The sequence below is a fragment of the Rhipicephalus microplus genome, unplaced genomic scaffold, assembly GCF_043290135.1.
Source record: "Rhipicephalus microplus isolate Deutch F79 unplaced genomic scaffold, USDA_Rmic scaffold_466, whole genome shotgun sequence".
In the NCBI taxonomy this organism is placed as follows: domain Eukaryota; kingdom Metazoa; phylum Arthropoda; class Arachnida; order Ixodida; family Ixodidae; genus Rhipicephalus; species Rhipicephalus microplus.
Window position 1 is genome coordinate 59615 of NW_027465029.1, and position 14386 is coordinate 74000.

At 45.2% G+C, this 14386-nt stretch overlaps 5 non-coding genes across 5 annotated transcripts; all 5 read right to left on the bottom strand.

The window, feature by feature from the left end:
• Positions 1 to 1438: 1438 nt before the first annotated feature.
• Positions 1439 to 1602, bottom strand: LOC142794639 (U1 spliceosomal RNA). Its single transcript, XR_012892510.1, has one exon. It is a non-coding gene; the product is annotated as a U1 spliceosomal RNA (small nuclear RNA).
• A 2596-nt stretch (positions 1603 to 4198) lies between these two features.
• On the bottom strand, positions 4199 to 4362 carry LOC142794640 (U1 spliceosomal RNA). Its single transcript, XR_012892511.1, has one exon. It is a non-coding gene; the product is annotated as a U1 spliceosomal RNA (small nuclear RNA).
• A 2604-nt stretch (positions 4363 to 6966) lies between these two features.
• Positions 6967 to 7134, bottom strand: LOC142794647 (U1 spliceosomal RNA). The gene has a single exon (XR_012892518.1). It is a non-coding gene; the product is annotated as a U1 spliceosomal RNA (small nuclear RNA).
• A 2626-nt stretch (positions 7135 to 9760) lies between these two features.
• On the bottom strand, positions 9761 to 9924 carry LOC142794641 (U1 spliceosomal RNA). The gene has a single exon (XR_012892512.1). It is a non-coding gene; the product is annotated as a U1 spliceosomal RNA (small nuclear RNA).
• Positions 9925 to 12519: 2595 nt separating this feature from the next.
• On the bottom strand, positions 12520 to 12683 carry LOC142794642 (U1 spliceosomal RNA). The gene has a single exon (XR_012892513.1). It is a non-coding gene; the product is annotated as a U1 spliceosomal RNA (small nuclear RNA).
• Positions 12684 to 14386: the final 1703 nt, after the last annotated feature.

Below are 14386 nucleotides of genomic sequence, written 5' to 3' on the forward strand. Positions count from 1 at the left end.
CTAAAATTTTAGAAACGACAGTGAAATCGCTTGAAAACATTGAACACACTCGAAAATAAATTGCGGGTAGTGTTAGACAGCTACAAAATAAGAAAAGCAAACATTATAGGAGGTTCCAAACTGAAACATTCTAAAACACCTAAAGCACGGACGTCTACTGACAAGGTATGTTATTTTGATATTAAAATTCATTTCCGTATGCTGCGATCAACACTCAACACTTGATTGATGTTAGGCCACTACAGTACCAATACTAGCGACTTGAAGTGGCGGCCTGGCTATTGAAACGTCAGGTAACAAAATTTCTGAAATAGGCGCGCTTGTGCGTCACCAAAACATTCAAAGAGGGCGCTTGTGTGTCGCCAACCCATAGATGAGCCGCCAGGATTTCTTCAATAGGATAGGAGGGGGGGGGGGGGGGGGTGAGCAAGTGATTACATCCTGGGGCCGTATCAACCGCTAGTGCCCACAAGCTAGGGTCCTTTCAGCACCGCCCCCGTCTCGAAGTGTGGAGCGGGCATGGCTGCTGACGTCACGATATCTTGTAAGCATGTGAAGAGAAAATTTGGACGTCGCAGCACACTCGGGGTGCCTGCAGTTGAAATATAGCGATTCGAGATAGCGATTCTTCGAGTTGATGCAGCGATTCGAGAAAGCTTGTAAAATTGAGCTTTTTTGTGTGTTATAAATATTAAAAAGAAAAAAAAAGTCTAAGTCAAGGACAACCAAGACAGCATTATAGGTACTTTGTATTAAATTTGCAGCATTTCTTTGCGAACTTTGGTGATTTTAAGGGTATCTATCTATCTGGCCGCTTAGGTTTGGGTGGTCTCGTCCGAACACGGCTGCTGACACCAAAGCCCGAGCACTCGGAACGAGGCTCCAGCTACCTGCCTTCGCTTTTAGGTGCCAGGGATGGAATCGTCAGCTATCTCGATTTTATATTATTTTACCTAATTTTCCGCCCACCAAGATCAATGGTAGGCACTCTTCGCAGCTCGCAACCGGAAATAAAGTTCGGGATAGTGAGCTGGGCCAGAAGGGTCGCTGAAGCACAGCAATGTGCGGCCATCTAGAGTGGCCCGAAGGCCCGTTGTCATCCTGCTTCCACTTTCCCTGCCACACCTGCCCTCAAATCATTCTTCCAAGGATCAATAAAGTCCCTTACCTACCTCAGGCATATTTCTTCATCTTCTTCACCCACAATGTGAAGACATAATACGAATAGAGATAGCGCAAAAACTTCAAATATTCCAATTTTCTCTCCAGATGCAGCCTTGGGCAGGTATATTTTAAGGGCTCTGAGCAACTCTCACTTAACACAAGAAAACGACACATCGGAAGCCATATCGGAGAACCTGGATCTCAATAGCTTGCACTCTCCTCCACCGCGCAAGTGTTTCAGCAGGTGTATAGATCTTCCTTTGGATTGTAAAATAGGGGGAGAGCGCGAACGCAGTCCCCCACTACCAAAAATTGCATGCCCCATCTGCCCCAGTTTGGGGTAGTGGCAGGGGTCAGCACGAGCGCAGTGCAATGTCCGCGCCTCTCCCTGGGGGCACCGCCATCTTGACCACGGTCACCCCGACACCAGGTAAGTATGCCAGACAACGGGTCGCACTCGGTCAGCACCCATCGCGACGTCTTGTGTCATTCTGGTGAGGTGCAGACGACGGTCGAAGATTGCTGTTTGCTTCTTGTATATTTTAAGGAGCCATTTCAAGAAACACTAATGGCCCACTAATATGCGTCGACCTGTTAAATAAAATTGAACCTAGCTCTGATTGATGATTAAAAAAAAAGCTCAAGTTTGATCAAATATAATAGCAGTTTTAGCGCAACAAGCATGAATCATCTTTACGCCGCTAGAGGCGCTAGCGCTGCGGTCAATTAACGGAGGGCGCACGTTTCATCCAAGGCTATTCATGTTCATGCACTTGTGCATGCACATTTTCAGCTCCACATCATGACGTTCCAGTCAATAAAGAAATTACAGCACAGTCACTTTCCATGTGAAGGTTTCGCATAACATCCACTGCGAAGATACGTGCGATCTACTAATTGTTTTTTTTTTCTGCGCTTCGGGAAGGGATGTTTTGCATATTCGTACATTTTAATAGACCCATTTTTTTTTTGTAATTCGAAGGTATTTTTTTATGGAAAGCAAGTAGCGAGTTAAAACGCACCCGTCCTCTCGTGCTTATGGCGTATGGTACCTTTGTCTTGGAAAAAAAAAAAACATCATGGGCGAAAGCCAATACAATTTAATTTTAAAGGCTAAGCTGTGTATAGAAAACTGTCATGTGAAAGCTCAGGCAGTTTGAAGACACTGTGCGCTTTCATATTCTCACATCGTTTTCGAACGCATTGGTTTGAACTGGGCAAAGGAGGTCTTCTGCAAGTCTCAATTTCGATTCGCAGCAGCCCATGCAATTATCTAGTAAATGTGCATAAATCGAAGTGACGAACTGAGGCGCTGAACGCTGAAGCAGCAGCAAGCAAGCTCTCTTCATTGTTGAACCCTCTCATGAAAACTTTTCAGCGTCTATTGTTGTGGATCTCCTCTAACAGGGTGACAGCGGGAATCCTCAAATGGCCACGACTACTATTTATTTCCCATCTCATTAGACCGAAACGCGCGGTCCAAGGTACAAGTGTTGCGTTAGCGGGAATTATTGCATCGCAGTCTTTGCTTAGGTTGAGAATCTTGGTGGTGGAATGATAAATTGTTGTTGTATGGATTGATGGTAGATATCATACGAGCTAAAATTTTAGAAACGACAGTGAAATCGCTTGAAAACATTGAACACACTCGAAAATAAATTGCGGGTAGTGTTAGACAGCTACAAAATAAGAAAAGCAAACATTATAGGAGGTTCCAAACTGAAACATTCTAAAACACCTAAAGCACGGACGTCTACTGACAAGGTATGTTATTTTGATATTAAAATTCATTTCCGTATGCTGCGATCAACACTCAACACTTGATTGATGTTAGGCCACTACAGTACCAATACTAGCGACTTGAAGTGGCGGCCTGGCTATTGAAACGTCAGGTAACAAAATTTCTGAAATAGGCGCGCTTGTGCGTCACCAAAACATTCAAAGAGGGCGCTTGTGTGTCGCCAACCCATAGATGAGCCGCCAGGATTTCTTCAATAGGATAGGAGGGGGGGGGGGGGTGAGCAAGTGATTACATCCTGGGGCCGTATCAACCGCTAGTGCCCACAAGCTAGGGTCCTTTCAGCACCGCCCCCGTCTCGAAGTGTGGAGCGGGCATGGCTGCTGACGTCACGATATCTTGTAAGCATGTGAAGAGAAAATTTGGACGTCGCAGCACACTCGGGGTGCCTGCAGTTGAAATATAGCGATTCGAGATAGCGATTCTTCGAGTTGATGCAGCGATTCGAGAAAGCTTGTAAAATTGAGCTTTTTTGTGTGTTATAAATATTAAAAAGAAAAAAAAAAGTCTAAGTCAAGGACAACCAAGACAGCATTATAGGTACTTTGTATTAAATTTGCAGCATTTCTTTGCGAACTTTGGTGATTTTAAGGGTATCTATCTATCTGGCCGCTTAGGTTTGGGTGGTCTCGTCCGAACACGGCTGCTGACACCAAAGCCCGAGCACTCGGAACGAGGCTCCAGCTACCTGCCTTCGCTTTTAGGTGCCAGGGATGGAATCGTCAGCTATCTCGATTTTATATTATTTTACCTAATTTTCCGCCCACCAAGATCAATGGTAGGCACTCTTCGCAGCTCGCAACCGGAAATAAAGTTCGGGATAGTGAGCTGGGCCAGAAGGGTCGCTGAAGCACAGCAATGTGCGGCCATCTAGAGTGGCCCGAAGGCCCGTTGTCATCCTGCTTCCACTTTCCCTGCCACACCTGCCCTCAAATCATTCTTCCAAGGATCAATAAAGTCCCTTACCTACCTCAGGCATATTTCTTCATCTTCTTCACCCACAATGTGAAGACATAATACGAATAGAGATAGCGCAAAAACTTCAAATATTCCAATTTTCTCTCCAGATGCAGCCTTGGGCAGGTATATTTTAAGGGCTCTGAGCAACTCTCACTTAACACAAGAAAACGACACATCGGAAGCCATATCGGAGAACCTGGATCTCAATAGCTTGCACTCTCCTCCACCGCGCAAGTGTTTCAGCAGGTGTATAGATCTTCCTTTGGATTGTAAAATAGGGGGAGAGCGCGAACGCAGTCCCCCACTACCAAAAATTGCATGCCCCATCTGCCCCAGTTTGGGGTAGTGGCAGGGGTCAGCACGAGCGCAGTGCAATGTCCGCGCCTCTCCCTGGGGGCACCGCCATCTTGACCACGGTCACCCCGACACCAGGTAAGTATGCCAGACAACGGGTCGCACTCGGTCAGCACCCATCGCGACGTCTTGTGTCATTCTGGTGAGGTGCAGACGACGGTCGAAGATTGCTGTTTGCTTCTTGTATATTTTAAGGAGCCATTTCAAGAAACACTAATGGCCCACTAATATGCGTCGACCTGTTAAATAAAATTGAACCTAGCTCTGATTGATGATTAAAAAAAAAGCTCAAGTTTGATCAAATATAATAGCAGTTTTAGCGCAACAAGCATGAATCATCTTTACGCCGCTAGAGGCGCTAGCGCTGCGGTCAATTAACGGAGGGCGCACGTTTCATCCAAGGCTATTCATGTTCATGCACTTGTGCATGCACATTTTCAGCTCCACATCATGACGTTCCAGTCAATAAAGAAATTACAGCACAGTCACTTTCCATGTGAAGGTTTCGCATAACATCCACTGCGAAGATACGTGCGATCTACTAATTGTTTTTTTTTTCTGCGCTTCGGGAAGGGATGTTTTGCATATTCGTACATTTTAATAGACCCATTTTTTTTTTGTAATTCGAAGGTATTTTTTTATGGAAAGCAAGTAGCGAGTTAAAACGCACCCGTCCTCTCGTGCTTATGGCTTATGGTACCTTTGTCTTGGAAAAAAAAAAAAAAAACATCATGGGCGAAAGCCAATACAATTTAATTTTAAAGGCTAAGCTGTGTATAGAAAACTGTCATGTGAAAGCTCAGGCAGTTTGAAGACACTGTGCGCTTTCATATTCTCACATCGTTTTCGAACGCATTGGTTTGAACTGGGCAAAGGAGGTCTTCTGCAAGTCTCAATTTCGATTCGCAGCAGCCCATGCAATTATCTAGTAAATGTGCATAAATCGAAGTGACGAACTGAGGCGCTGAACGCTGAAGCAGCAGCAAGCAAGCTCTCTTCATTGTTGAACCCTCTCATGAAAACTTTTCAGCGTCTATTGTTGTGGATCTCCTCTAACAGGGTGACAGCGGGAATCCTCAAATGGCCACGACTACTATTTATTTCCCATCTCATTAGACCGAAACGCGCGGTCCAAGGTACAAGTGTTGCGTTAGCGGGAATTATTGCATCGCAGTCTTTGCTTAGGTTGAGAATCTTGGTGGTGGAATGATAAATTGTTGTTGTATGGATTGATGGTAGATATCATACGAGCTAAAATTTTAGAAACGACAGTGAAATCGCTTGAAAACATTGAACACACTCGAAAATAAATTGCGGGTAGTGTTAGACAGCTACAAAATAAGAAAAGCAAACATTATAGGAGGTTCCAAACTGAAACATTCTAAAACACCTAAAGCACGGACGTCTACTGACAAGGTATGTTATTTTGATATTAAAATTCATTTCCGTATGCTGCGATCAACACTCAACACTTGATTGATGTTAGGCCACTACAGTACCAATACTAGCGACTTGAAGTGGCGGCCTGGCTATTGAAACGTCAGGTAACAAAATTTCTGAAATAGGCGCGCTTGTGCGTCACCAAAACATTCAAAGAGGGCGCTTGTGTGTCGCCAACCCATAGATGAGCCGCCAGGATTTCTTCAATAGGATAGGAGGGGGGGGGGGGGGGGGGTGAGCAAGTGATTACATCCTGGGGCCGTATCAACCGCTAGTGCCCACAAGCTAGGGTCCTTTCAGCACCGCCCCCGTCTCGAAGTGTGGAGCGGGCATGGCTGCTGACGTCACGATATCTTGTAAGCATGTGAAGAGAAAATTTGGACGTCGCAGCACACTCGGGGTGCCTGCAGTTGAAATATAGCGATTCGAGATAGCGATTCTTCGAGTTGATGCAGCGATTCGAGAAAGCTTGTAAAATTGAGCTTTTTTGTGTGTTATAAATATTAAAAAGAAAAAAAAAGTCTAAGTCAAGGACAACCAAGACAGCATTATAGGTACTTTGTATTAAATTTGCAGCATTTCTTTGCGAACTTTGGTGATTTTAAGGGTATCTATCTATCTGGCCGCTTAGGTTTGGGTGGTCTCGTCCGAACACGGCTGCTGACACCAAAGCCCGAGCACTCGGAACGAGGCTCCAGCTACCTGCCTTCGCTTTTAGGTGCCAGGGATGGAATCGTCAGCTATCTCGATTTTATATTATTTTACCTAATTTTCCGCCCACCAAGATCAATGGTAGGCACTCTTCGCAGCTCGCAACCGGAAATAAAGTTCGGGATAGTGAGCTGGGCCAGAAGGGTCGCTGAAGCACAGCAATGTGCGGCCATCTAGAGTGGCCCGAAGGCCCGTTGTCATCCTGCTTCCACTTTCCCTGCCACACCTGCCCTCAAATCATTCTTCCAAGGATCAATAAAGTCCCTTACCTACCTCAGGCATATTTCTTCATCTTCTTCACCCACAATGTGAAGACATAATACGAATAGAGATAGCGCAAAAACTTCAAATATTCCAATTTTCTCTCCAGATGCAGCCTTGGGCAGGTATATTTTAAGGGCTCTGAGCAACTCTCACTTAACACAAGAAAACGACACATCGGAAGCCATATCGGAGAACCTGGATCTCAATAGCTTGCACTCTCCTCCACCGCGCAAGTGTTTCAGCAGGTGTATAGATCTTCCTTTGGATTGTAAAATAGGGGGAGAGCGCGAACGCAGTCCCCCACTACCAAAAATTGCATGCCCCATCTGCCCCATGCAGTTTGGGGTAGTGGCAGGGGTCAGCACGAGCGCAGTGCAATGTCCGCGCCTCTCCCTGGGGGCACCGCCATCTTGACCACGGTCACCCCGACACCAGGTAAGTATGCCAGACAACGGGTCGCACTGGGTCAGCACCCATCGCGACGTCTTGTGTCATTCTGGTGAGGTGCAGACGACGGTCGAAGATTGCTGTTTGCTTCTTGTATATTTTAAGGAGCCATTTCAAGAAACACTAATGGCCCACTAATATGCGTCGACCTGTTAAATAAAATTGAACCTAGCTCTGATTGATGATTAAAAAAAAAGCTCAAGTTTGATCAAATATAATAGCAGTTTTAGCGCAACAAGCATGAATCATCTTTACGCCGCTAGAGGCGCTAGCGCTGCGGTCAATTAACGGAGGGCGCACGTTTCATCCAAGGCTATTCATGTTCATGCACTTGTGCATGCACATTTTCAGCTCCACATCATGACGTTCCAGTCAATAAAGAAATTACAGCACAGTCACTTTCCATGTGAAGGTTTCGCATAACATCCACTGCGAAGATACGTGCGATCTACTAATTGTTTTTTTTTTCTGCGCTTCGGGAAGGGATGTTTTGCATATTCGTACATTTTAATAGACCCATTTTTTTTTTGTAATTCGAAGGTATTTTTTTATGGAAAGCAAGTAGCGAGTTAAAACGCACCCGTCCTCTCGTGCTTATGGCTTATGGTACCTTTGTCTTGGAAAAAAAAAAAAAACATCATGGGCGAAAGCCAATACAATTTAATTTTAAAGGCTAAGCTGTGTATAGAAAACTGTCATGTGAAAGCTCAGGCAGTTTGAAGACACTGTGCGCTTTCATATTCTCACATCGTTTTCGAACGCATTGGTTTGAACTGGGCAAAGGAGGTCTTCTGCAAGTCTCAATTTCGATTCGCAGCAGCCCATGCAATTATCTAGTAAATGTGCATAAATCGAAGTGACGAACTGAGGCGCTGAACGCTGAAGCAGCAGCAAGCAAGCTCTCTTCATTGTTGAACCCTCTCATGAAAACTTTTCAGCGTCTATTGTTGTGGATCTCCTCTAACAGGGTGACAGCGGGAATCCTCAAATGGCTACGACTACTATTTATTTCCCATCTCATTAGACCGAAACGCGCGGTCCAAGGTACAAGTGTTGCGTTAGCGGGAATTATTGCATCGCAGTCTTTGCTTAGGTTGAGAATCTTGGTGGTGGAATGATAAATTGTTGTTGTATGGATTGATGGTAGATATCATACGAGCTAAAATTTTAGAAACGACAGTGAAATCGCTTGAAAACATTGAACACACTCGAAAATAAATTGCGGGTAGTGTTAGACAGCTACAAAATAAGAAAAGCAAACATTATAGGAGGTTCCAAACTGAAACATTCTAAAACACCTAAAGCACGGACGTCTACTGACAAGGTATGTTATTTTGATATTAAAATTCATTTCCGTATGCTGCGATCAACACTCAACACTTGATTGATGTTAGGCCACTACAGTACCAATACTAGCGACTTGAAGTGGCGGCCTGGCTATTGAAACGTCAGGTAACAAAATTTCTGAAATAGGCGCGCTTGTGCGTCACCAAAACATTCAAAGAGGGCGCTTGTGTGTCGCCAACCCATAGATGAGCCGCCAGGATTTCTTCAATAGGATAGGAGGGGGGGGGGGGGGTGAGCAAGTGATTACATCCTGGGGCCGTATCAACCGCTAGTGCCCACAAGCTAGGGTCCTTTCAGCACCGCCCCCGTCTCGAAGTGTGGAGCGGGCATGGCTGCTGACGTCACGATATCTTGTAAGCATGTGAAGAGAAAATTTGGACGTCGCAGCACACTCGGGGTGCCTGCAGTTGAAATATAGCGATTCGAGATAGCGATTCTTCGAGTTGATGCAGCGATTCGAGAAAGCTTGTAAAATTGAGCTTTTTTGTGTGTTATAAATATTAAAAAGAAAAAAAAAGTCTAAGTCAAGGACAACCAAGACAGCATTATAGGTACTTTGTATTAAATTTGCAGCATTTCTTTGCGAACTTTGGTGATTTTAAGGGTATATATCTATTTGGCCGCTTAGGTTTAGGGTGGTCTTTTTCGGGAAGGTTGCTGAAGGCGCGAGTTTTTTTTTGGTCCCCCCGAAAGCACGGGAACGGGAGGGGCTCCAGCCCTACCTGCCTCGCCTTCGCTTTTAGGTGCCAGGGATGGAATCGTCAGCTATCTCGATTTTATATTATTTTACCTAATTTTCCGCCCACCAAGATCAATGGTAGGCACTCTTCGCAGCTCGCAACCGGAAATAAAGTTCGGGATAGTGAGCTGGGCCAGAAGGGTCGCTGAAGCACAGCAATGTGCGGCCATCTAGAGTGGCCCGAAGGCCCGTTGTCATCCTGCTTCCACTTTCCCTGCCACACCTGCCCTCAAATCATTCTTCCAAGGATCAATAAAGTCCCTTACCTACCTCAGGCATATTTCTTCATCTTCTTCACCCACAATGTGAAGACATAATACGAATAGAGATAGCGCAAAAACTTCAAATATTCCAATTTTCTCTCCAGATGCAGCCTTGGGCAGGTATATTTTAAGGGCTCTGAGCAACTCTCACTTAACACAAGAAAACGACACATCGGAAGCCATATCGGAGAACCTGGATCTCAATAGCTTGCACTCTCCTCCACCGCGCAAGTGTTTCAGCAGGTGTATAGATCTTCCTTTGGATTGTAAAATAGGGGGAGAGCGCGAACGCAGTCCCCCACTACCAAAAATTGCATGCCCCATCTGCCCCAGTTTGGGGTAGTGGCAGGGGTCAGCACGAGCGCAGTGCAATGTCCGCGCCTCTCCCTGGGGGCACCGCCATCTTGACCACGGTCACCCCGACACCAGGTAAGTATGCCAGACAACGGGTCGCACTGGGTCAGCACCCATCGCGACGTCTTGTGTCATTCTGGTGAGGTGCAGACGACGGTCGAAGATTGCTGTTTGCTTCTTGTATATTTTAAGGAGCCATTTCAAGAAACACTAATGGCCCACTAATATGCGTCGACCTGTTAAATAAAATTGAACCTAGCTCTGATTGATGATTAAAAAAAAAGCTCAAGTTTGATCAAATATAATAGCAGTTTTAGCGCAACAAGCATGAATCATCTTTACGCCGCTAGAGGCGCTAGCGCTGCGGTCAATTAACGGAGGGCGCACGTTTCATCCAAGGCTATTCATGTTCATGCACTTGTGCATGCACATTTTCAGCTCCACATCATGACGTTCCAGTCAATAAAGAAATTACAGCACAGTCACTTTCCATGTGAAGGTTTCGCATAACATCCACTGCGAAGATACGTGCGATCTACTAATTGTTTTTTTTTTCTGCGCTTCGGGAAGGGATGTTTTGCATATTCGTACATTTTAATAGACCCATTTTTTTTTTGTAATTCGAAGGTATTTTTTTATGGAAAGCAAGTAGCGAGTTAAAACGCACCCGTCCTCTCGTGCTTATGGCTTATGGTACCTTTGTCTTGGAAAAAAAAAAAACATCATGGGCGAAAGCCAATACAATTTAATTTTAAAGGCTAAGCTGTGTATAGAAAACTGTCATGTGAAAGCTCAGGCAGTTTGAAGACACTGTGCGCTTTCATATTCTCACATCGTTTTCGAACGCATTGGTTTGAACTGGGCAAAGGAGGTCTTCTGCAAGTCTCAATTTCGATTCGCAGCAGCCCATGCAATTATCTAGTAAATGTGCATAAATCGAAGTGACGAACTGAGGCGCTGAACGCTGAAGCAGCAGCAAGCAAGCTCTCTTCATTGTTGAACCCTCTCATGAAAACTTTTCAGCGTCTATTGTTGTGGATCTCCTCTAACAGGGTGACAGCGGGAATCCTCAAATGGCCACGACTACTATTTATTTCCCATCTCATTAGACCGAAACGCGCGGTCCAAGGTACAAGTGTTGCGTTAGCGGGAATTATTGCATCGCAGTCTTTGCTTAGGTTGAGAATCTTGGTGGTGGAATGATAAATTGTTGTTGTATGGATTGATGGTAGATATCATACGAGCTAAAATTTTAGAAACGACAGTGAAATCGCTTGAAAACATTGAACACACTCGAAAATAAATTGCGGGTAGTGTTAGACAGCTACAAAATAAGAAAAGCAAACATTATAGGAGGTTCCAAACTGAAACATTCTAAAACACCTAAAGCACGGACGTCTACTGACAAGGTATGTTATTTTGATATTAAAATTCATTTCCGTATGCTGCGATCAACACTCAACACTTGATTGATGTTAGGCCACTACAGTACCAATACTAGCGACTTGAAGTGGCGGCCTGGCTATTGAAACGTCAGGTAACAAAATTTCTGAAATAGGCGCGCTTGTGCGTCACCAAAACATTCAAAGAGGGCGCTTGTGTGTCGCCAACCCATAGATGAGCCGCCAGGATTTCTTCAATAGGATAGGAGGGGGGGGGGGGGTGAGCAAGTGATTACATCCTGGGGCCGTATCAACCGCTAGTGCCCACAAGCTAGGGTCCTTTCAGCACCGCCCCCGTCTCGAAGTGTGGAGCGGGCATGGCTGCTGACGTCACGATATCTTGTAAGCATGTGAAGAGAAAATTTGGACGTCGCAGCACACTCGGGGTGCCTGCAGTTGAAATATAGCGATTCGAGATAGCGATTCTTCGAGTTGATGCAGCGATTCGAGAAAGCTTGTAAAATTGAGCTTTTTTGTGTGTTATAAATATTAAAAAGAAAAAAAAAGTCTAAGTCAAGGACAACCAAGACAGCATTATAGGTACTTTGTATTAAATTTGCAGCATTTCTTTGCGAACTTTGGTGATTTTAAGGGTATCTATCTATCTGGCCGCTTAGGTTTGGGTGGTCTCGTCCGAACACGGCTGCTGACACCAAAGCCCGAGCACTCGGAACGAGGCTCCAGCTACCTGCCTTCGCTTTTAGGTGCCAGGGATGGAATCGTCAGCTATCTCGATTTTATATTATTTTACCTAATTTTCCGCCCACCAAGATCAATGGTAGGCACTCTTCGCAGCTCGCAACCGGAAATAAAGTTCGGGATAGTGAGCTGGGCCAGAAGGGTCGCTGAAGCACAGCAATGTGCGGCCATCTAGAGTGGCCCGAAGGCCCGTTGTCATCCTGCTTCCACTTTCCCTGCCACACCTGCCCTCAAATCATTCTTCCAAGGATCAATAAAGTCCCTTACCTACCTCAGGCATATTTCTTCATCTTCTTCACCCACAATGTGAAGACATAATACGAATAGAGATAGCGCAAAAACTTCAAATATTCCAATTTTCTCTCCAGATGCAGCCTTGGGCAGGTATATTTTAAGGGCTCTGAGCAACTCTCACTTAACACAAGAAAACGACACATCGGAAGCCATATCGGAGAACCTGGATCTCAATAGCTTGCACTCTCCTCCACCGCGCAAGTGTTTCAGCAGGTGTATAGATCTTCCTTTGGATTGTAAAATAGGGGGAGAGCGCGAACGCAGTCCCCCACTACCAAAAATTGCATGCCCCATCTGCCCCAGTTTGGGGTAGTGGCAGGGGTCAGCACGAGCGCAGTGCAATGTCCGCGCCTCTCCCTGGGGGCACCGCCATCTTGACCACGGTCACCCCGACACCAGGTAAGTATGCCAGACAACGGGTCGCACTGGGTCAGCACCCATCGCGACGTCTTGTGTCATTCTGGTGAGGTGCAGACGACGGTCGAAGATTGCTGTTTGCTTCTTGTATATTTTAAGGAGCCATTTCAAGAAACACTAATGGCCCACTAATATGCGTCGACCTGTTAAATAAAATTGAACCTAGCTCTGATTGATGATTAAAAAAAAAGCTCAAGTTTGATCAAATATAATAGCAGTTTTAGCGCAACAAGCATGAATCATCTTTACGCCGCTAGAGGCGCTAGCGCTGCGGTCAATTAACGGAGGGCGCACGTTTCATCCAAGGCTATTCATGTTCATGCACTTGTGCATGCACATTTTCAGCTCCACATCATGACGTTCCAGTCAATAAAGAAATTACAGCACAGTCACTTTCCATGTGAAGGTTTCGCATAACATCCACTGCGAAGATACGTGCGATCTACTAATTGTTTTTTTTTTCTGCGCTTCGGGAAGGGATGTTTTGCATATTCGTACATTTTAATAGACCCATTTTTTTTTTGTAATTCGAAGGTATTTTTTTATGGAAAGCAAGTAGCGAGTTAAAACGCACCCGTCCTCTCGTGCTTATGGCTTATGGTACCTTTGTCTTGGAAAAAAAAAAAAAAACATCATGGGCGAAAGCCAATACAATTTAATTTTAAAGGCTAAGCTGTGTATAGAAAACTGTCATGTGAAAGCTCAGGCAGTTTGAAGACACTGTGCGCTTTCATATTCTCACATCGTTTTCGAACGCATTGGTTTGAACTGGGCAAAGGAGGTCTTCTGCAAGTCTCAATTTCGATTCGCAGCAGCCCATGCAATTATCTAGTAAATGTGCATAAATCGAAGTGACGAACTGAGGCGCTGAACGCTGAAGCAGCAGCAAGCAAGCTCTCTTCATTGTTGAACCCTCTCATGAAAACTTTTCAGCGTCTATTGTTGTGGATCTCCTCTAACAGGGTGACAGCGGGAATCCTCAAATGGCCACGACTACTATTTATTTCCCATCTCATTAGACCGAAACGCGCGGTCCAAGGTACAAGTGTTGCGTTAGCGGGAATTATTGCATCGCAGTCTTTGCTTAGGTTGAGAATCTTGGTGGTGGAATGATAAATTGTTGTTGTATGGATTGATGGTAGATATCATACGAGCTAAAATTTTAGAAACGACAGTGAAATCGCTTGAAAACATTGAACACACTCGAAAATAAATTGCGGGTAGTGTTAGACAGCTACAAAATAAGAAAAGCAAACATTATAGGAGGTTCCAAACTGAAACATTCTAAAACACCTAAAGCACGGACGTCTACTGACAAGGTATGTTATTTTGATATTAAAATTCATTTCCGTATGCTGCGATCAACACTCAACACTTGATTGATGTTAGGCCACTACAGTACCAATACTAGCGACTTGAAGTGGCGGCCTGGCTATTGAAACGTCAGGTAACAAAATTTCTGAAATAGGCGCGCTTGTGCGTCACCAAAACATTCAAAGAGGGCGCTTGTGTGTCGCCAACCCATAGATGAGCCGCCAGGATTTCTTCAATAGGATAGGAGGGGGGGGGGGGGGGTGAGCAAGTGATTACATCCTGGGGCCGTATCAACCGCTAGTGCCCACAAGCTAGGGTCCTTTCAGCACCGCCCCCGTCTCGAAGTGTGGAGCGGGCATGGCTGCTGACGTCACGATAT